The 22774-nt window shown below is 34.1% G+C and overlaps 1 long non-coding RNA gene across 2 annotated transcripts in view; it reads left to right on the top strand.

The window, feature by feature from the left end:
- The window catches only part of LOC121071524, a 33801-nt gene extending 12437 nt beyond the window's left edge, over positions 1-21364 (top strand). The window contains exons 3-5 of one of the 2 annotated variants that reach the window (XR_005820668.1): positions 3332-3531; positions 8881-8974; positions 19634-21364. This is a non-coding gene — a long non-coding RNA (uncharacterized LOC121071524). Of the gene's footprint in view, positions 1-3331; positions 3532-8880; positions 8975-18930; positions 19075-19633 lie in introns of those variants that run through there. The other variant, XR_005820669.1, reaches the window with a different exon arrangement.
- The last annotated feature ends 1410 nt before the right edge of the window (positions 21365-22774 follow it).

Genomic DNA, 22774 nt, shown 5'->3' with positions numbered 1-22774 from the left:
GAAATGGTCATGTTTAGCATTTTTTGGCCATTGAGATTCCCAGAAGGCTTATTCCTATTGTGCTTGAAGCCTCCTCGCAGGCTTATACTGTAGAATATAGACAAGCTTGTCTTTCAGAGCAATTCTCCAGCCAGCCTTAAGGGATATTGTAGATGTAACCTTAAAGGGTAGGCAAATTTTTTCTTCATCACATTCTTTGGCTTAAGCAGACGTAATCTTCTTAAATTTGCCTGAAGGCATCTACTAGCTCTTACCATTCAATGCCAAGTAATCTCTATGTTTCACCTTCTGTCATCTTTCATTATAATCTAAATCAGCTGCCACTTCTTTTCCAAGTACTGCTCTGCACAGGAAGAAATTAAACTACACTTAGTTTCGATACCTAAACAGAAAAACATTCTTTTGCTGTTATCCCAGCCAACTTGTAACACTTGCTTGGATATGAAATAGCACATAATGTGTGTCCAATAACTATATAAATTAATACCCCATCAAATTTAATCATGGGACAGCCTTAGATTAAACTTTTCAATGCATGTTAGAACTCCCTCATCCAAGGCTGGGCCGTCTGCAAATTCTGTGAAAACACACCTATTTGAAAAATTCGCAAATGATAGTCAATCCATGTTTTTACTCGCTGGCATTGCTTAGTTGAAATCTTAAGATCTGTTCCCCAATGTTAGTAGAGATGTTTTTCTCCCAGTAGGTAAACTGGTCTTGCAACCACCTCTTTATTCCAAAATCAGTTTTCTGGATAGGTCACATGTAGGTGTGATTCAAGATATGCTGTTCATGTGAATCTTTTTCATTACTACAGTCTCTTACCACTTGGAATGTGGATTGATGGAGGTACCAAGAGATAGTCAGGCTGTCCTATATGCTGTGTGGACAGGGTATCCTACATAGTTAACCAAAATAATCTTTTTACACAAGTGGGAGTATAAAGTAAAAAAATAATGTCCATAAGAAAAATGTCTTCACAAACTGTTGCTGTTCATGAAGTTTAAAAGTAACCTTTCTGTATGGGTAAGTGGTTTATATCCTTGGTTATAAGCCTTGATGGCTGAGCATGTCCTTTTACAGAGATGTTTATTTTAAGCTCTTCTGTGCAATCCTCTGCAAGTTTTTAAGGGTCCCATTTCTAAGACAGTAGCAAAAAATTCATGCTTCCTGCATGATTAACAAATCAATAATGATGAACACTTCCTAGTTGTTTAATAAAGACTGAAATGCACAGATTGTTAATGCTATTCAGTGAACTCTTCCTGCTTTTCTCGATCTAGCGTTGTTACTTTAAGCTGTTGGAGGTTAGAACCCAATGTGTTCTGGTTTTATATATGCTATATAAAAGGCTACTTGTACCCTAAGAGTCTGCTTAGTACAACTGGCATTGGCAAAGTCCTTTGATGCTGGAACCTGATCAATGACAGAGGGAATGTTTTGAGTTTTAGCAGCAGATTCCTAACAAGTTCGTATGATGTGCTCATGCCAAACTGGATTTCACAGCAACTACAGAATACCTTCCTGACAACTGCAAGTGCATGTGTGCTGTTTGAAAAATAAAATTAAAGCAAAGTTAAGAAATTTACAAGGAACAGGAAGAGCTCTGGAGAAAAGATCAGGAAAATGAAGTTACAACTTTTTAACACAGATGTAGAGCACATGAAAAACAGATCTGTGGGATGAAGCAGTTAGTACAAAGGAACTTCTGTCCATACTGCACACATTGTGAGAGATTTTACTGCAAGCTAACTCTTTTCTGTGCAGTGGACTTACGGAAGGGCTTTAGGTACACTTCTGGAGCACATCCATTGGTTTAGTTTCATGCAAAAAACATCAATTTGCATACTCTGAAACTGCTCTGTGAAGTGAATCAAAATACATTAAGTGGAAGCTATAGCTTCCTCGCTTAAAAATTGCAGTATTTGTTTGAACTAGGATGTTAATGTAGATGTATCCTTGTGGAGGAAGACAAACTTCACAGTTCTGTAAATGCCTCAAAATTAAATTCAGTTACTTACTGAGAAGTAACTTTGATTACAAAGTTACCCCTACTAGCTTAATAGATTTATAAATAAACATTCTCAGTCGTGGTAAATTACTGTAGTTGAAATTAATTCAATAATGTTTGCTAATATACATTCACTGAGGATCTGATCCATGGACTTTAGAATCTAGTGTGAACCTCTATAGGTTGACAGTCAATAAGGATATTTAATTGGTATACTAATCCATGGTTTAATGATTTTTTTTTCACATTAATTGCCAATATCAATGTTGATGGCACAATAAATTATCTTTTTTCTCAGACCTTCAAATCACTATGTAAAGCCCAGCCGCTTATGTTTTTGTGGTTTAGAGAAGACACATCTATTAATGTAATCACTATATGCTTTGTATTTCATAATAAAGTAGCCTCATGATATAAAGATTTGTGACTTGAAACCAGTTTTTCACAGGAGCTGTCATGTGTCTGCATAGTCTCACTGTAATAATAGCAGTATGAGGCTTACATTTTTGAAAAGGTGTGTATAGACACATCCCATTAACATCAATTGCAGTTACAAGTCTAAGGATCAGATTTTTAACTGAGCTAATCATCTAACTCCCACTGATTTTAGTGACCTTACATTAGTAAATAATTTTTATAGACCTTCAGCCCCTAAGTTTTGAATATATTCAGCTCTAACCAAATTATTACCAGTACGATGATTATTGCCACAGTTTGGTCTATAGCTAGGTAGTTCCTGTTTATATTTTGCATGCAATATACAATGATATTCTAAAGATTTAATTGTAACCGCATTTTGTGCAGAAGCGCTACACCATTTAGAGGTCATTTTCTAGTGTTTGGAAAAGAAGAAAACTAACAGTTGAAGTGAAATAAAAATGTCATTTCTATGATGCAGTGTCAGATATGAAACTCAAGCAATGTACAAAAGGTTCAGGCTTAATTTTCCTGAAGCAGAAGAAATGAGAGGCATTTCATTTTTGTAGGTGAGAAGTGAAATGTTCCTCTCTGCTCACTGATAGAGGCATGCTAAGGTGAATTTTAATTATGACTAAATTGTGGTATTACTCTTTCATACCCTGAACATCTGTTCCCTTCAGGAATGATGATTTATGCAGGCTATCACTGCAGACAGCTTGCTACAGCTTATGTCACGGTTAGTAGGAAGCTGGTGGTAGTATTTCAGACAATACGAGCTCAAAGTGGAGGCAGGCCAGTGTGTATTTTTAAGGTAATAGGGAAAGGTGAGCATGATGTGTCCGTTTTTAATTTTGAATTTTAATTTTGAAATATTGACTTTTTTTTTTCTTTTTCTTTCAGACCATCTGTCATTAATGAGGAAAGTAACTTGGACAGTGAATGGCCTGGTTCTTCATAATGGTGTCAAGAAAAAGAAAACCAAATCTGTCATTTCCAACTGCATGTAAAAAATTGTTGAGAAGAAATCTGACAGATGTATAGTGTTTAAGAACTGCACAGGGCAGGATAACTATGTTGCATCACCAAATCAAATTGAAAAGGTAACCTTTGTTTATTAGCATGTCTATATGCACCTCCAGATTACCTTCATTGCTACCACTGATTTTTTGCTTTCATATAACTATAGATTATTCTTTAAAAAATCAACCAAAAACCCTTTAAATTACAAAGCTGTGGGATTCAACAGATCTGGGCTATTAAGTACATTCATGTTCCATGAGGAGAATTTTACCTCAGTGCACCTTTTCCCCTGATCACCCCCTTGCTCTTTCATCTGCTTGTTTTTGCCCAGTAGTCACCTTGCTTCAGATTATGCCTATTTCTTCTCCTAGTTTTGTGAGTGCTGTCTAACAATACATCTTATCTGAGGTTTTATTATCAATTAATGTTATTTTTAAGATTATCTGAGGTTATATGTTTGAAAATATTTTCTTTTATTTTTTAAAGAATTAATTATAAATATTCAGTAGCTAAAATATTTCTCTTAAAATCTATGGCACTGTAACCATGTAGCAACCTATTTTAAAGTTACGCTATATGCAAGAATCTTTTTTCTTCTTTAGTACCTTCTTGGCAATTCAATTGGTTTTACAGCAATACGCTTTCTTTGTTGTCAGGTAAATCTATAACATTATATGTAATTGTCCTAAAACAAGTATGGCTCATACACTTTTTATCACCTCGTTTCTATTATTACTCTGTGATATATTTGAAATAAGTATTTAAAAATTATTTTTAGATACTTTTCAACATAAGTCTGATTGACAACATGAAATACTTTGCAAAGATTCCACTACATGTAAGGCATTTTGAATGCCTGGAGTATTTGAAATCCACTTTCTTTGAATTGTGTAATCCAGAGTTTTTCAAGTCTGTAGGACTATTACAATTTTAATACACAAAAATAATACCTGAGAGAACTGTGTCTCAGTTAAGGAAAGATCATTTATCTGTCTTCTAATATGGCTTGTGATATGTACCCCATATTTTGCAATATAAAACTACTTTTGTTATTCTCAGCATTGGTGTTAAAATATATCAAGAAATTGCATGCAACTGAATAATAACACTTCTACGTTTGACATGATAAGGATAATCAAAATACAGAGATCCAATTTGTCTGTACATTTGAGCAAAATGGTTCAGCAGTGAATTTTGAACATCACAACAAATTAGTAGCATGAAAAAATGTTAATCAATCTTTGTCTATTTTTTTTTAATGGGGATATTTTGCCATAGACCATTATCTATGAGGCCTTAGAGATGTATGGACTGCTTGTAAAAGGTATCCAAAAGCAACAGAGGCCACAGTTTTGAGTACATTTCAAATCAGTGTGTTCCAGCACTATCGCTAAAAGAAGCAGTCCTGGCCACCACCATTTGTGCCCAATCATTGTAGCTCTTCTGCAGCTCCATTGACAGCACAAGGGTTTTGTTCCATCATTCAGTGAACCACATAGGGAGTTGATGTAGGTCAAAAATAAACCAGTTAAAATTGTCAATTTTAATCGGGAATAGTTTCTAGAATCTGGTTCACTGCACAGCCCCCTAAATGCATTTGCCAGCACAAGAAAAAAGGTTGTATGGGAATGGAAAGAAACAAATGAGTCTGAAAGAGAAAAACTGTTGGGAAAATTCTAGCCTGTACTTAGTGCTTGGTACGGGGGAAGGAGAACTAAAGCCAAAGAAAAAGTTATATGTTTATGTGCAATTCACATTTGCGTTTTATCTGATCCTCCAATGAAAGATGAATGTATCAAAATACACACGTTTAAAATAAATTGAAAATCTATGTCTCTGGTATTCAATACAACAGTAAGTATGAAATAGAAATACTTTTAAATCTTCAGAATAGTATTTCATGCAGTCTAGTGATTTAAAAGGCAAACATATTTGTTGTTTATAAGTTGACAACAAAAACAAAAGACCATAAAATTGCAATACTGTGTTAGACTAGAATTTCATCTAGCCCAATATCCTGTCTTTTAGTGGATGTCTAAAGAAAAATGGAAGAATAAAGGCAGTATACAGTACATATGGTGCATATGATGATAATTTCCTGTCATACCATCCTCATTTTGGACATCCCAAGTCATAGTGTAGTCAAATCAAAAAGAGTATTTCAGAAGCACATCATTTTCCCTTTCCTTGAAAGAAATAATATTTGTTATTTGACTGGGACATGAGTCTTTCCCTTTGCAGTTCTTTTGCAGTTTCATTCACCTAGCATGGTTAAAAAAAAGCAATTGAAATGTGTTGTGTTTTTTTTTTAAATGTATAGTTAGCAAAAAGCTCAGCAGATTGATCCTGCTTTGCAAAAAAAAAAAATAAAAAAGGCACTTTTGCTTCTCTGTAGTCAGTAACTATTTCTTTCCAGACTTTTACCTGTTAGTGGAAAAAGTGGACCAATTAAGCAAAGAATGATGTGAATTCACCAAATAATGGTGGTATCTTGACAGGAAGAAAGGTCTCAAATGCATCTGAAGGAAGTAGAATGTTTGATTCTTTTTGTTCTGAAACCCTGACAAAAGTGGTAACACCCTCACTTCAGATATGCTAGATCCATCTCACTGGATGAATGAGGAAAAGCAACACAGTCAACAGTTGCTGGCTCTGTTTCAATTCTCAAAAAGACAGATTTGCCAGACTACAATCTTCATAGTCGTATATCTCCATTTAGTCACTGTACAGGCTTCTGATGGTAGAACTGCACACCTAGCATATAGCCCTCAATATACTGATGGAGGATATCAAATAGGATTCATAATTCATTGAAGAAAAGTTCTTTTTTTTTTATGCTGAAAATGTCTATAATTATGCAGTTAGAACTAGAAAAAATAATAGTTATGTTTATAAAATTTGAACAAGGAGGCAAGATAAATAGAGAATTCTTTTCTATTTGTTACATATTTGAACTGGTATGAAACAATTTTCCTGTTCTGTCAAAATTTAGAAAATTTCTAAAATTTCTAAAGTAATACCTCTAATAAATTTTCAAACCTTTTTTTTTATTATTTTTTAAGGCTGAATGATCAGAATTTGATATGGGAGACCGAAATACAGTTCCACATTCTGTTTGGTTCTGATTAGACTTGAACCTGGTTCCACCAAATCTATTTGAAATGAGTATTTGCAGTTAAACTGCCTAGAAAGCTAAGGGCTATTCACTGTAAAGAGTGAGAAACTACAGCTATTGGAGGACCTTGAGTCCACTGTAAGAAATTGTAATATGTTTTACATTTTCCTGTCTTCTCCCTTGCCAGAAAACAAATCTGAGTTACATTAGAACTAGGTCAGAAATACGGCATTTGGGCCTATATATGTACAAAAATGGGCAGGGGGGAGGAAATACATTGTATTTTAGGAATCCTTTAGTGGTATGCAACATCTTCAGGAGAGTTGCATGTTTGCGCATGTTAGAATGGCATTGAAGCTATTGTAATTGCATTTGAAAGTGAAAAAAAGAGAGGGAAAAAAAGCAAGAAAACACAAAACTTTATTCATGGTGTGTTTTCTTTGTCTTATTTTAAATTGTATTTCTTTGGAGAGGTAGCACCTCCTGTTTGGTGTGCAACGTCAGTTGTGGAATGTAGATTCTGTTGGGGTAAGAGATGTATTTTTCACTTTTGAACATGTGCTACTGAAGTTGAGTATGGGAATTTATAACTGGAGACATTCCTCTTAAAATTTACAAGACTGATAACGTTTTTTGTCATACTTTGGCTCTGCCTTTTCTATGAGCATCTTGAAAAAGACAGTTTAAGATGTTCATGTGGCTGACCTGAAGTAGGCATGATGGATGAATAATGTCATTAGTATTTTCCACTTGCCTTTTCTTTTCAACAGTTCCATGAACAATGAATTTCTCCTGGTCAAATATTGCTATTTCTGTCATCAAAAAGTAACTTGTGTGCTGTCTATCTTAAACTTTCTTCCTGAGAATGACAGGTAATTTCTCTAGCATCCTTTCAGTGGCAGTTTCTGCTTTAATCACACAGCACCTATCCTGTTGACTTACCTCTTTCATAAAATTTGCATTGGTATTGCACAATATAAAAACAATTATTGTGTATATTCTCACGTATTATGATTTCTGTACAATCTGGACAAGAGCAATCTAAATATCCAATAAAAGTATTTTGATTTATGTATAGCAAGCAGATAGTATTTAAAAGGTTGAAATGCATGTTTTAAGTTGACTGAGCTATGTAATTTCATGTTAATCTGAAAATCCATTTGAACATAAAATCCTAACAGTGGGAGGATTCTATCTAAAACAATAGTTCTGATGCATGACTAGGAAAAATCAGAATAATGTGGAATGATTTAGAATTTGACTGTAAACACAAGAAATGGCTGGTGATATCCCCTATTGTGATGGTATGCAAAAGGCCAAAACATTATGTTTGGGTTGTGTTATTCTTCTAGCTGTTTCTAAAGCAGTTTCTATCTTTACCAGCAGAATAAAATGCTATCTATGATTAAAAATTTCAACTAATCCAAAAACATGTATTTGCATTTTCTGTAGGAATCAGAGAATAAATTAAACAATTGTTACATTTCCAGAGATTAGCTTTTTTTTTTTTTTTTTTAAATTCAAAGTATGTATTCTCTATTCAAAATAGGTAGTTAGCATAAAGGCGTAGCAGGGACAATAGAGCCCCTATTTCTCTCATGCAGTAGCTGGTGTTACTGATGTGTGCACTAGTAGGCCATACACTTTCCACTGCTAAGGAGTCTTTTGCTGAAGTCACCGAGTTACTTTGTAAGACATTGCTACCCTGTCTCATATTTCTACTATGATCATATATGGTCTATGAATGCACTTCTAAAAAAAATTACACAGGGCTTTAATCTTTTTGTGTAGCTAAGCTAATCAGAAATTAATAGCAGTTTTCATTCTATATCTTAGTATGTCTATAAGGTCTTTGAAGTAAATTTCCTGTAACACGTCCGTGTAGGGAATTTGGTAGAGGTTGATTTAATTTGCCTAAGGATCTTAATTTTTCTTTTTTAATTTCATACTATTTCACTTGGTAAAAATCACATAACATATTGTTCTATCTGCAATTACTTTTTTTTTTTTCCCCAAGGAAAACTTGGAATATTTTATTTAACATGTTTCTTATTTTTTCTTAAATTTGCTTATACAGAAAGATGTATTTGCCAATAGGTATAGTCATTACTGGAAATCAAAGGTTCAACAGCTGTACGGTGAATTTCATGTGGGGTGTAGTCTATACTGCAAAGACATTTGTTCACTGAGTGATTAATATTTCAATAGTAGCTGTTTCAAGTTATGTTACGGTGGGTTTGTTTGTTTTTCTTAACCTATCTGTTAAATAACCAGGTCTTAATTATTTGCAGTAACACCTTTCCTTTTTTTAAAGATTTTAGGTGATCGTACACTAAGAATATATTATTATCTCACTGGAGAATGGAAAGTCAACATGTGTGGGGAAAACACTGGCAATATCATAAATGGTAAGTAGCATTTGTAGGACAGGTTTTCTGTTTACTACATCAAGATTTGCTTTAGAAGAGCAAATCTAGAAGTATTTCTTTTATCCTTTCTGTATGTTGGTGCCTTTAATTTGAACTAAAAATTGCAAATAGTAATAAGCTCATGAATATAACTGTTGTTTTTGTGTGGTTTTAACATATTAATATTTGCATTACTTTTCATCCTCTTTTCAGTGATTGCACTGTTTTCCTGTAGATAGTTCTTCAGTCTGAGAGCTTTTTCTTGCTTTTTCAGTGGGGTAACACATGCTGTTTCTCTCTTCTACCCTTGTATATGGCCTATAAATAAGACATTGCTCCAACTCTGCGATTTAAGAGCGCTCAAAAATGTTTTCTCTTTGAGCTTTCCTTCAGGGATGTTTTCTAACAAATAGTTATATCTGTGTACTATAAATTTAATTAGGCATTGAAGTATATATCCCTATGGCATTTTTTCCTTATCTTTGATATTCAGACCAAAGATTTTTAGTACAAGGTTTTAAATAAATAAGTGCAAGAACTTCAGATTTCAGAGGTGCCTGGGTCTATAAATAATCCTTCTATGGTGAGGGAAGTATCCAAGGAAAACATAATCCTTGTAAATCATTAAAAGGAGACTTAAAATCTACGGGTTGTGTGCCTGAACATATATCTACCTAAGTGGTGTACTTACTCCTTTTCTATTCCTAACCACTTTGAGAGAAGCAAATCAGATTTCATCCTGGCTAGTAGTAGGGCTTTCGTGTTTTTTTGTATCCCCTCACAAACCGGGTACCATTCCTTGGCCTCATTATAAGCAATTTCTTGTTATTTCAAAGTTTACAACTACTTTCAGATCGAAGATATAATCAATAATCCTTTTTAAATATTAAAAGAAATGGGACACAGTAATGCTGTAGAGAATGATCCTGAAAGTTGTTGCAGTAAGAAGAGTGTGAGAGCCTCAGCTAAATATTCCCCATAACTGTCTGAGGAGAAACTGGAAATATACCATGTCAGTACCGTCAAAACAAGAACCCACTGATATATTCAGGAATTCCTACTCCATGTGACAGAATTATTGATCTCTTTGGTGGCACTTACAATTTATCATAGCGATGGCATCAGTAGCACTTAAAAATAATAGATATGCGTGAATCCTTTGTATGCTTCATTTTCTCTAATCACAGACTATGTAACTGTATTTGCAGCACTGGTAGAATTTGTATAAGCATAAGTTACTACTGAAATATTTACTTCAAAACTAGAATTTACATTTAACTCAGTCACGATGAAACACTCAACTCTGCCTTGATTGCGAAATCCAGTACTGTGATGAAGATAACTTTAATGCCAATTACACGGCCTGTCTAGGAATCAAGCCATATATTTCTTTTCTGCACTTCATCCTAACGTTTAACTTCAGATTCAGTCTATAACATTTTTATCCTCGGATGTGGAATTCAGCATATATATCTTGTTTGACAAATCCAGAAGTAAACTGGCATTGATCCCATGGCTTCAGAAATGCTTTTATTCTTAACCTAGCTAAGATAGTAATTATGAATTTAGAAGCACATCTCTGTGGAGCTTGTATCTTTCTCTTTCTTATCGAGGTACAAATCTTGCTCTATGCCTATTATCAGGTATTGTGTGCTACATAGTATTTTTCTTCTTTTATGCCTCTATTGCCTATTCTTAAGGGAGTGTGTATATTCAACAGTTTCTCAGACCAGTAAGAATTGGCATCAACAGATGCAGCTAATTAGCTGGTCTATTCAGACCGATTTATAGTTATATATATAATGTAATGTAGTATAATGCTATATAAGCTATACGTTATTCTATGCATTTTATTATTATAGTAAATGATGCCTTCTAATATGTGTGAAATGTATTATGTAATATATATACTTATATATAATGTAATACTAATAGAAGGAGTATATATTTTACATGAAAATTTTATAATTAAATAAAACTAAGTGCTCAGTCCTAAGTTCCACTCACCTTTTTGAAGTTCTAAAACTCCATTGGAAGGCACAACTGAATCTATTGAATTTATTTTGACATGCAGAACATACCCCCTGTAAAGACCTTATTCTGTTTAGTATAGAAGGCACAGTATGAGCAGGGAAAATAAAAAGATGATTGAACTGGTCTGGCAAATGTGTAGCTGCTGACATCATGGGTTGTAATCAAGAGAGCACTGACACAACGTTAAGTTCCATTATAAGGCGTCTTTACCTGACTCAGTAAATTAAAGTGCATAAAAACTATATGAGATCAATTTTTCCTCCTTCTGGCATACTTTCTGGCATTATATATGTCTGATTGAATGGAGAACAGCATCTTTGGTTCTTAAGTAATAGTTTTGAGAATAATATCTGGAGTTGTGTGCTATGAAATCTATTTATAACCCTTCCTAGGAAGCATTTTTAAAAAACTTTAGTCCATTAGGAGTAAGCCTTTTATAAAATAAAGATCTTCTAGGTCATAGTTATAAACATTTACCCTCGTTTTCTCCAGGACCTCTCTCTACCCTCTCCATAGATCACGTGCTTACTGAGTTAGGCGGTATGTATTGTTTCTTTTCTTCTTGTAAGTCTTAAAGAACTTTTGCACATTAGAACTGCAGGAGAAAGGATGGATAACAACTAGGCAAACAGGAATCCCATCAAGTTCAACAAAAGGAAATGCGAAGTCCTGCAGCTGGAAAGGTGTAATTCCATCTACCAGTATGGTCTGGGAGCCAGTCAACTGGTAAGCAGCTCTGCAGGAAAGGATTTGGGGTCCTGGTGAATACCAAATTGGCCATGAGCCAGCAATGCACGCTTGCAGCAAAGGCTAACAGCTTCCTGGGCTGCATTACAAGAGCATCGTGAGCTGGTCAAGGGAGATGATTCTTCCCCTCTGCTCATCAATGGTGAGGCACAGCTGGAAAGCTGTGTCCAGCACTAGGCTTCTGAATACAAGAAGATGCAGACACACTTGAGTGGGTCTAGTGAGGGGCCATGAAGATTATTAAAGGATAGGAGCATCTGGCTTACGAGGAAAGGCTGATGGAGCTGCCTGTGGCTGTTTAACCTGTTAAGAGAAAGTTCAGGGATGATTTTAGCAGTGTGTATAAATGTCTGATAGGGGGAGACTAAAGAAGAATAGATCCAGGTTCTCATCAATAGCAGTCAATGAATGGTTAAGCAGAAATGGGCATAAATTGAAGTGCAGGAAATTCCATTTAAACATAAGAAAATGAATTTTTACTGCGAGGGTGGTCAACCACTATTTGGCCAGAGAAAATGTGGGAAATAATGAGTTATGAAAAAAGAAGCTTTTTCATTCATGATTGCTTCTTGTGTTCCTCCAATGTTGTGTCAATTCAAGTCTCCCAGAAGGTCTTAATGAAAAGATTTGCACATCAGCTAGATTGTTGCAGACTCGCACTATACTCACATTCATAAGTATAAATATTAAACAAAGAAGAGATATTAAAAATCACATATGACCTGGATTGAAATTGAACTGAACTAAAGCATCTGTCTTTTTGTCTTAATATGACTATAATCATCACACATATACACAGGTGTGTAAAAGCAGAACACTTCTTTAGTAACAGCAGTCAATTTTTACTCTGTATTTCTCTTCTAGTCTTAAATTGATCTCACTTTTAGTTTTGTGTCTAAACTTCAACACAAGCGTGGATGGAAAACCTGGTTGCAAGCTTTATTTGACTAGAGTCATTCATTCATTCCAAGGTAAACATTCGCACATAATTAGTTTTCATAAGTTGTTTATAACATTGGAAACAAATTCTTGTGTTTTATTCTGAATTGATGAAATTTAACCAGAGGAGATAATATGGTATGTATAGTGAGATTTCTGTTGCACAAACAGAGCATTGTGAGTGTTGCAGTAAGTTTGATACTGACATACATTACCTTTCTTGTTCTGTGGAGATACTGTAATGTGAATACTCTCCTTCAGGCCATCACAGGTTGTCACTTCTGGTTGCTGTTGGCTTGTGTTGCTGTGGTCCCACACACTGCTGGTTGTAAGGTCACAAGCAATGTTGTAGTGTTTGGAAATGTGTGTCATTCCTGCACGTGAATAGACAGAGGAGTAAAATTAAGGCTATAGTAACTCTTTTTTTCTGCCTGGAAAGATATTTTCTACCATAATTTAAAAAAAAATAGGAGATTATGATTCTGAATTCTGAAACTTTGCTGAGTTCTTTATAGCCTGAGTCATACAAATGACTTAATATTTACACAGTATCATTAATTAGGAGGACAGTCATTTCAGTCCTACGCTATTTTTACTTTTACGTAGCAAGATATTTAAATTATTACTTTTCTCTGCTGACCAGTTATAAGCTATTCTAGTTTAAAAAAAAAAAAGAGAGAAAAGAAAAAAAAAAAGTGCAGGGTGGTAGAAGTGGAGAAAGAGGCATAAAGTGTATTGGAAAACTACCAAATGTCCCCTGCAAATGGACCCTATTCAGAATCAGTAAGCGTATGATGAGTGAAGTGGTTTTGAATATCGCCTTTAGATTCCATGCTGTTACAAGGCCAGCCCCGAACATGGCAACTCTTATTTCCACACACAGTACCTCTTCACTCTCAATTTAACCCAAAAATCTGATGAACCCATTACTCCATACTTGATTTCATGGAACAAGGAGTAGATATAGTTACAAATGATCAATCACAAGCCGTGAACCAAAGCAGCAAGGCATTAACAATTCACACCATTTCGGTCCACTTGCTCAAGCAGAAGATGTGCCAGCATATTTAATGCACAGCTACTTCGTTCAGTTCAAGAAAAGGCATGACTCATGCTCATTTTAGGAACCAAGGAGACTTCATAGGTTTTCATGCCTACTAACCACTGAGTGTTAGAGTTTGCACTTCTAAACAATTAATATAACCAGGTGTCCAGTAGAGGTCACAGAGAGAGAGAAGTTTTCAAATTAAATTTTGCTCTGGTTAAAAATAAATAGAAGGATGACCTGGGAAATGGTTCCCACAATAAAGCCAAGTTCTATTGTAGAAATTTGTATTGTACAATCCACATCTTGTTCAGCAGTATTGTAACATTGTAGACCCCACAGGCATATGCCGTCAATTTAATGGGATCACTGAAAAAGCAAAGCAGCTGTGAAAGATTGCTTTAAGTACAGCAATCGTGTGCTTGTCATTCTGTTCAATGGTGGAAAAATCCAAATTCGGATAGGCATCAGTATTTAAGAAAATGACTGCTAAAGCATCTCTCATAAGTACCTTAGGGACAATACGATTTGACATATAGCATGTAAACAAAAGTACACAGCAGCTGTTAGATTAGTTTTTGTTTGAGTAAAAATACACTGACATAATTTAAACAGCACAGGAAACCACATGTTCTCCATCATTCAGCTTCCCTATTTAAACTGCAATTTTGGATAGTACATGCGAGTTGCCCTGGACAGAGTCATGTAGTGTTTGCTGAATGTAAGGAACAGTGAAGAACAGTGTATGGCAGCACGATCTCATGCCCTCCGTCTGATACATATTATCATTTACAGTACATATTGGAAATACCTTCAGGAAAAGCCTTTTGCCAAAGAAGTGTGAAAAAAAAAATCTGGTATTTTGATGATATTGAAACATTTTTTCTAATAGCAGAAAAAATATTAATGTTTTCTTTCCTGTTGTTCTGATATCACTATTTTTGAAAAAAAAAATCCTTTTATAAATTGTTTGCTAAGAGAAATGATGTAAAGAAGAACTCAGCATAATACTAATGTTCATATTCCGATAATGTCATGAGTTTTAAGAAGAAAGTTAATAAACTGAATTATTGGGTATTAGTGTTTTTTTTTTTTTCTTCTTGCAATCTTCTTGTGAAGATTCCAAATTGCCAGAGGGTGGTTTTCCCATTCCCTTACAAATATGCTGATTACTTTTTGTGAATACCCTACTGGCCTTTGGTTTTCATGCTTCCTGTCATTCCATTTAATAAATTCTGCACTCATCATTTTCCAGAAGTTTAAAGACAAGACAAAGAAGAAAGCATTTTTTTTTTCTCTCCTGTTTGTCCCAGTGACTTCATGCCATTAACTGCATCAATTTAAAATCTCTGGGTTTTGTTTCAGGGAAAGTTTTTCACCCTTGTTCTTCAGGAGAGTGTAAAACTACACTGTAAAACAATTATTTTTAAGGTAATTCAATGTTTGTCATATGATATAAACTCAATCAAGATCAAAATAAAAGCAATAAAGGTATACATTTCAACTTAGATGAAGAGCAGAGTTCCCAGGATAATCTCCTCTTATCCAAGGATGAATATTTAGCAGCTAAGACTGGTACAATGAGAAAATTTAGTCAATTAAAAAGAAAAAAATGTAGACAGGTACTCATGCAGTACTTTGAACTATGTATAAATTGGGCTTGAAAACATGAAAAAATTGCAAAGGAAAGGGGAAAGGGATTTTCATTTAAAATATTTTCTCTAATTTGTGATTACGTTCCTTTCCACGGCTTCCCGTGAAAGGAGGTTTCCTTCCTTCACAATCTATTTCATTTTCTGATGAAGGACTCAATTTGTCTTATCACTCTCTCTCAGGATTTGCATAAGTACCTCATAATACTATCTCTAGCTTCCTGAGAGAGACACATCATGGTGAGTCATTCCTAAACCTTCCCAGATAGCTCATGCACTTTCTTTCCGAGGGTTAGCCTTTATATTGTTTTGCTATGGGTAATACAGTTTTACTGAATGTCATAATCCTGTTTAATAGTTCAATGTTTGCAATGTTTCATCAGCTATAATGTTGAATGGACTATGCAAAGCTTGAGAAGAGACTTGCAAATCTTTGGGAATTTTTGCCTATAAATTCTTTTTGCCTTGCTGTGTAGACTGTTGTTTGTTTAAAGCCATAATATCAAAGCAGTCTAGTGGGGTTGGGAAGTATTTTATGAACTCACTATTAATACTCTTTTAGTTTTCAAAAGATTATTAATTCAGACTAATAGTTTCTTTGTTTTAAATGAGTCACCAAGATGGCCGGAAACCTGGAAGTGGTACATCTGCATATTATTGGCTGGTGTCAATATTAGGCACAGGTAGCAGATGAGATATTTTGATGTCTAGTCATGTCTAGTCTAGTCATCAATCACAGCTAGCTCTTCATTTAAAATTATTAGTTTTGCATATCTCCATGAGTATCAAATGTGAACAACATAATCATTCCTAAAGTAGGAACAGTTTTTGAGCAACAGTGGTTTTTTTGGAGTGCTAAGGATATCTTCCGGAACTACAAACCTGATACCCAGAGCAATAAATTTACGGACTATTTAGTAACAGTATAATGTTCTGATATGACTAACTTGCTATTCAAACTTTAATGCTTTCCCTTTCTAGGGACACAGTTTTCTACTTCAGTGAATGATTAGTAACTTAAGTATAGTTTATTATAGTTTATTTCTTGATTTTTTTAAAAGAAGGTCAAAAGAATGTGAAAAAGTTAAAAAAAAAACAAAACAAAACAAAACAAAAAAAAAAACAAGCTGTTTGAGATTATAAATCTAGCAACATAAAGGTTGAGCATGGAATGAAGCAAACATTATGGATAGAATCAGCTGATATTTATGGAAATGATTATTGCTTATGCAAAATGAATTGGGTCTGCTACTCAGTGTGACTGACTAAAAGGCAATTTGGGTGTTAGGCGTGTCCGAAAGAGGTGACAGTTTGGGTCTTTTCACTTCTGAGTCATTCCAGCAGGTTCTGGAGCTATCCCCTCTCTGGTTTGGAAGTATGCAGTATCTTCAGAGAAGGTGAATCAGCACGGCTTTATTATATTTATCTTGAAATTATTTGTGGTAAAATAATTAGTGTTATAATTAGCCTTCAAATTTAACATCCAATTCCCATATACAAACATTTTGTCACAGCTGTGTTTCAGCCTGCTTGCAGACTCAGAAATGCATCACTACTTGTGCTTATTTTATTTTTTGTTTGTAATCTTATTCTTACAGTTATGAAATTCAATGAAGTTATTTATAAAAGTTCCAGAATTTTCACTGGAAACAGATTTTCATCTTTTTATTTAGTTTGAATGAGGTATGAGTAGAACCACTCCCCATCACATAATATCAAACATGGATTTAGTTTTGATATTGCCTAATTAGTCCTCAGGTAAATTCAGTCTTGCCAGTCTTCCTGGTCAGACCTCGCTTATTACTTCACCTTTTTAATTTTATGTCTGACTACAGTCTTAGGGTGTAAGTGCATTGTTAGAATAGTCTGGAAAAAATATTAATTCACTGATTGTAATCTGAAAATCATTTTTGCAGGTTTTAATAGCAAATATTTAATCCTATATAGGATGCATTCTGGTTTGAAGTCTACTTTAACTGCATATTTTGAAAAAGTTTTGCAGTATTACTTAGGATAATCAATAAGAGTAGGTTAATATACTTATTAATCTTGTCCAGTGAATCACAGTCAGCCTTATGTTGTGAAGTCTGGTCTCTCTTTAGATAAGTGGGATTTTTGTCATTAACATAAGTACAACAGGGTTTCAACTCATTTTCTTAAGTTCCTGCAGAACATTGAACCTGTGTGTGTGTGTGTGTATATATATATATATTTCCATATCTTCTTACATTTCTTCTATTTTCATCCATCTGATATTGATACAAGCTTCTGCATACCATTTTCCACTTCTGCAACAAAGTGAAAGTACACCCGAGATGTACAGGCAATTCTAAATTACTTTGGAAGAATGATGTGATAGGCTTTCATTCAAGAGATTACTGAAATGCATGTAGTTAACCACATAGATAGTCCTTTAGATCTAAATGGATCTTCTGTAGTGCTTCTATTTATTCTTGTATTAGCATATTTTGCTTAACTGAGATCATACAGTCTTGTAAACATCACAGCAATGCTGGAACTTCAGTGGGGTTTAAATAACTAAATTTTAATGGATTTGCAGACTAATTCTGAAAGACATTTTATGCTAAGTATGCAGGATGGAAGTAGGCGCAAGGATATCTGCTGAAGAAGTAGGCATAGTGTATGGCAGCTCTCAGAACTGTTTATGTGAGCATGAATAAAACTGCTGACTAGATGATTATACCACAAAATTCTGGAAGTCAGAAGACTGGGATTTTAACATGATATTAAAAAAAAATAGTGCCTTTCCCAAAAATAAACATGGTTTTGATTAACCACATGCTAAAATCATGCATAAAATATAATGACTTTAGCAAAGAACAGCCTGTGGCATGTTTACCAATTTCTTTATTTTTGAATATGGATTTAACTGTATGTTATGTTCCTTCTGTATTTTCCCAAACTCTCCAGTTATGAGAGGACTCATGTATGGAAGTTTCTAAACTGTACTCTTAGTTTAGACTCTGCTTGTTTTTGCAGCTGAGTGACAAACTATAGAAGCTAATCCTTGTCATGTCTGAATGGAAATTTTCTCAATAAAGTTTGCAAAGTTTAATCCACCCAGTGCTGTTTTCTCTGACAAAACATGTAGTTCTTCATTAGTATGCATATACATAGGAAATTCACCATTTATAACATACGTAGATTGCAAATATGACTCTTCATGACCATAGATTGTCTAGATGTGAGAATTATACGTGTAGTTTATTTGCATTGTTCACCAATGTACCTTATACTCTTACTTATTTATTTATTTATTTTCTTGCATATTTCTAGAAAAACAGGTTCGAGGTGGGGCTTTTTTCCTCCTCCTCTCCTGCTCCTCCACCTCCTCCTTCTTCTCTTTTCATTTTAGAATATCAGGTAAATGCCTGAAATGCTAGTTAATGGTATTTTATTCTTTCACGTAAGAAAGGCCCACGTGTGCATTACACAGTACAGTAAAATAAAAAATATCTGCGAAATACATTATCTCAGTCATGCCATAAGCTAAAATAATAATGCCTTATTTGTCACAGATATTGACGTTAGGTTCCTCAAGAAGAAGGCTTTCAATCTTTACAGTGATTTGAAATCCAGGAACAGCAAGAGAAAGATCTTGTTGAGACCATCACCATGAATCAATTTTATCTATCTTTTTATTTGACCTTCCTGCATTATTAAACAGCTACACTGAGCTTTTTATTTGTTAGTGTTTTTATTTCAAGTAGTAACATTGAGAAGGTTATAATAAAATTGCTTATGAAACTGTTGATTATATTTTATGAGGACTGCATTTATAATATGTTAGGTATATGTAAGCTCCTCAACAGGAAACTGTGTGTAGAAACAACATGGATCTTGCAATTTTATCAGGACAATGCAAGTAGATTTCAGCAAGGTTGGTTCCAACTCATCTGTGATAAATGAGAAGATAAGGCAATCAGTGCACACCATGACACTCTGTGCAGCTAGTTAGGCACACTTCAGAACTATTCAGGTGTGCTCACGAAGCTTATGAGTCTTTCATGGGGGGTGTCTCAATATAAGTACATCCTTCATGGTGACCACTAGAAATGCAGGAGTTGCTTTTCCAAGACTTAACCCAGGTCAGATATAAATAATAGATATTAAGAGTTAGTTCTGAAGCTGAGGCTGTGTTAGAGACTGTATATTTCAGTTGGGTCAAAAGAATGCTTTTTTTTTTTTTTTTTTTTCCTTTTTCTTCTTGTCTTTGCATAGCTCCTCTGCTTGACAGATGCCTGCAAAATTCCATCACACCTTTGCATGGACCTGTTTGGGTCTTTAAGAGAGAAGGTTTCAGCCTCTCAGGAGCAAAGATAAATATCCCAGGACTTCTATTGGCCCTGCACCAATGATTAAAGTCTGCAAACTGTTGCAAACAGGTAAGTTGTCCCACTCTTTAAAAGTCTGCTTTTCTGTTTTCATTTTGCAATGTACTAATTCTATAAAAACAATGATTGGCACTTTGTCATAAAGAAGTGTGACGTATTGTATAAGCTGCATTACCTGTTAGGAATATGAAATATATAATCACAAAGCCAAACAATAAAGGAGCTAATCGTGTTTCTGTTTTTGGTATGGGATGTCGTAGATTTCCCGTTTTCTTGCTGCTTACTGTGCTTAGCTGTGATGCTCCTTATGTAGTTGTTCTCTAAAGCAATACTTTTTCATAGCTTGTTCTGCACATGCAGTTTTTAATGGTCTGATGGATCTTCCCATAAAACTAATTTCAGTAATTATATAGATGAAACATTTCTTTGATAAATAATATACATATAAATATAACTGGTGTTGCATTATGAAAAAATTAAATAACTATATAATATTTACAGCCCCCCACATTTAATTACTATACATGTACTGTTAAATAAATAAACCAGAAATGCATTTTAATTTGAAAAAAAAAGTAGAATACAGATCGTGAATATATTGTTTAACAGCATGGGTGCAATAGGATGATTTTTTTTCTAACCAAGTGTTTTATTTTAGGAGATAAAAGTAAAAGAAAACGATGATCTTGTTCAGGGTAGTTACTTAAGTTCCTTTTATACATGTAAGAATGTATACATTTTTAAAGATTAGGTGAGTTGTTTATAAAAAATAGTAGCCATACAGATTTTCCAGGAAAAATACTATATAGAAATTAAACAACCAGCTAGGAAACTAGGATTTAAAAATGATCTCAGGCCACAGAGTTAAGAATGGCTGTATCAGATAGATCATACTACCAGTCTATGTAGGAAGGGGGAGGAGAGGTGCAAACGAAGTGTCAGTCACACTGTTTATACAGCACCTCCTGCTGTCAGATCCATAAAGAGAAATGAGAATTGACTTTAGAAGAGACTATTGCTGTCTAGAGTTAATAGTGGTCAGCAAGAAGAAATAAAATAATAAAAACAAGCAAACAAACAAAAAAACACCAACAAACCAAAACCAAAAATGAGTGAGCATGTGAAAAAGAAAAGCTTGTTTCAAACAGTACAGTGATATATTAAAGACTGAGAAATATCTTTACACATTTTATTGATAATTCTTCACTTTTAAGACTATGTTGCCTGTCATAAAGGCCACAGAAATTAGATGTATTAATTTCCAGTGTCTTAACATATATTTACTCATCTAGGAAATATATATAAAATGCTTACAAGTATTTAGCAAGTATAATAGTAATTAGTAGAATAAAGCAGACAATGGAGCTTTTAAATGAAAATTCATATGCAAGTCATTTATTGACTAGTTTTTGCTCTTCTCTGTGAAGAACATATAAAGACATTTCAGTAAATTAACTTATGTTAATCATTCCTCTGGTGATTATGTGGCAGTATTCAGTTGGAAATTGTAAATGACAAGAAAAATATAATAATTTTAGTAGATTTGAAATCTCTTCTGAAGGCAAATGGTTCTTTTTAATGAAAGGCTTGCATATAGACATATGTGCATTATAACATTTCTGGACATTTTTAGCTTTTAATAGTCTTCAGATTACGAGGATAAATGTATGAGTTCATTTATGTATATGACAGTTAATTGTCTACAAAAAAAACTTATGATTAAAATATTTTAATAAACATTTCAAATTGGTTTAAGTGCTTAAATGAAATTTTACGTCAGAAGGATGTTAAGTGTTTTGTGCAGTTAATGTGTTGAAAGCTTGTGTTAGTTTGAATTATATTACTTCAAAGATAAGATATGACATATAATTCAGTTTGAAAGTGTCTCTGTTAATTTTGCCAACCATTTTATAACTGAAGTTGTATTAGTACTGAATATAAACGAAGTCAATACAATAACTGTAGGTTATCTTGTACTGTAAGTATAAAAATGCTTTGAAATAACTGTCTTTACTACATATTCCTTATGTTGCCCTTTGTTGTAAATAATTAAAACAAGTTTGTTTTGTAAAGAGCGTATTGTTTTATGCTATAGATACAAGGTTAGGATGCATGCTACAAAAGAACCAGGACATTTGATCAAAGTAGTGTATCACTTGGTCCTGTTGTGCCAAAGGCCTGACAGCATAATGCTATGATGACTGCATACAGCGTTCATACCGATATAACATCTAGCTGTTACTTGAGTATATTTAAAATATTTTCTTGATATCTGTTTATCTCACTGTTATTTTGACACTTTACATTATTTGTATTTACTTTGTCTTTTCATTTAGAATCATAGAATCATTTGGGTTGGAAAGGCCCTCCAAGATCATCAAGTGCAACTGTTAACCTTTTTTAAATAAAAAGGGAATGGAGGTTTAAAAAAAAAAAGGGTGGGGGGTGTTGGAGGGGGAGGGTGGATTCCTCGATCCAGTATTACTCTGCTAAGACAATATACTCAGACCCTTGAAATATAATACTGCATACAACTGATAATATGCCAATACATGTTACTTCTGTTAAAATCCGTGTGGACTTCAATTTAAAATACATGCATTGAATTAAAACAATGCATGGTTTCTGGTCCACAACGTGTAGTAGTTACACAGTTTTTGTAATCACTTTGTTGCTTCTTGCCCCAGAGGAAGGAAGCAGTGAGGAGCTACCATCTCTTTTCTGTAGTCTTTGTATTCTTTTAAAGAGGGCAATCAGTATTCTCCCATTAGCATTCCTTGAGAATAATATAAGGTGGAGTGACCTAGGTAAAACTGAGAGTACTTGGAAGTTTGGGAAATGGTTTGTGCATTACTTTTATTGAAGGAGAAGGAAGAAAAAATATAACTATAAACTATGCTACAAAAGCCTTCAAATTTTTCCTTTGAACTCTTTCTAATTGCAAATATGTATCTGTATATGATAGAAGCTTCACTAAAATCTTAATAATGCTCATATTGACATTTTAATGTCATGAATTCTGTGACAG

The sequence above is a fragment of the Cygnus olor genome, chromosome 5 (genome assembly GCF_009769625.2).
Source record: "Cygnus olor isolate bCygOlo1 chromosome 5, bCygOlo1.pri.v2, whole genome shotgun sequence".
In the NCBI taxonomy this organism is placed as follows: Eukaryota; Metazoa; Chordata; class Aves; order Anseriformes; family Anatidae; genus Cygnus; species Cygnus olor.
This window is presented reverse-complemented; position numbering and strand designations above follow the sequence as displayed.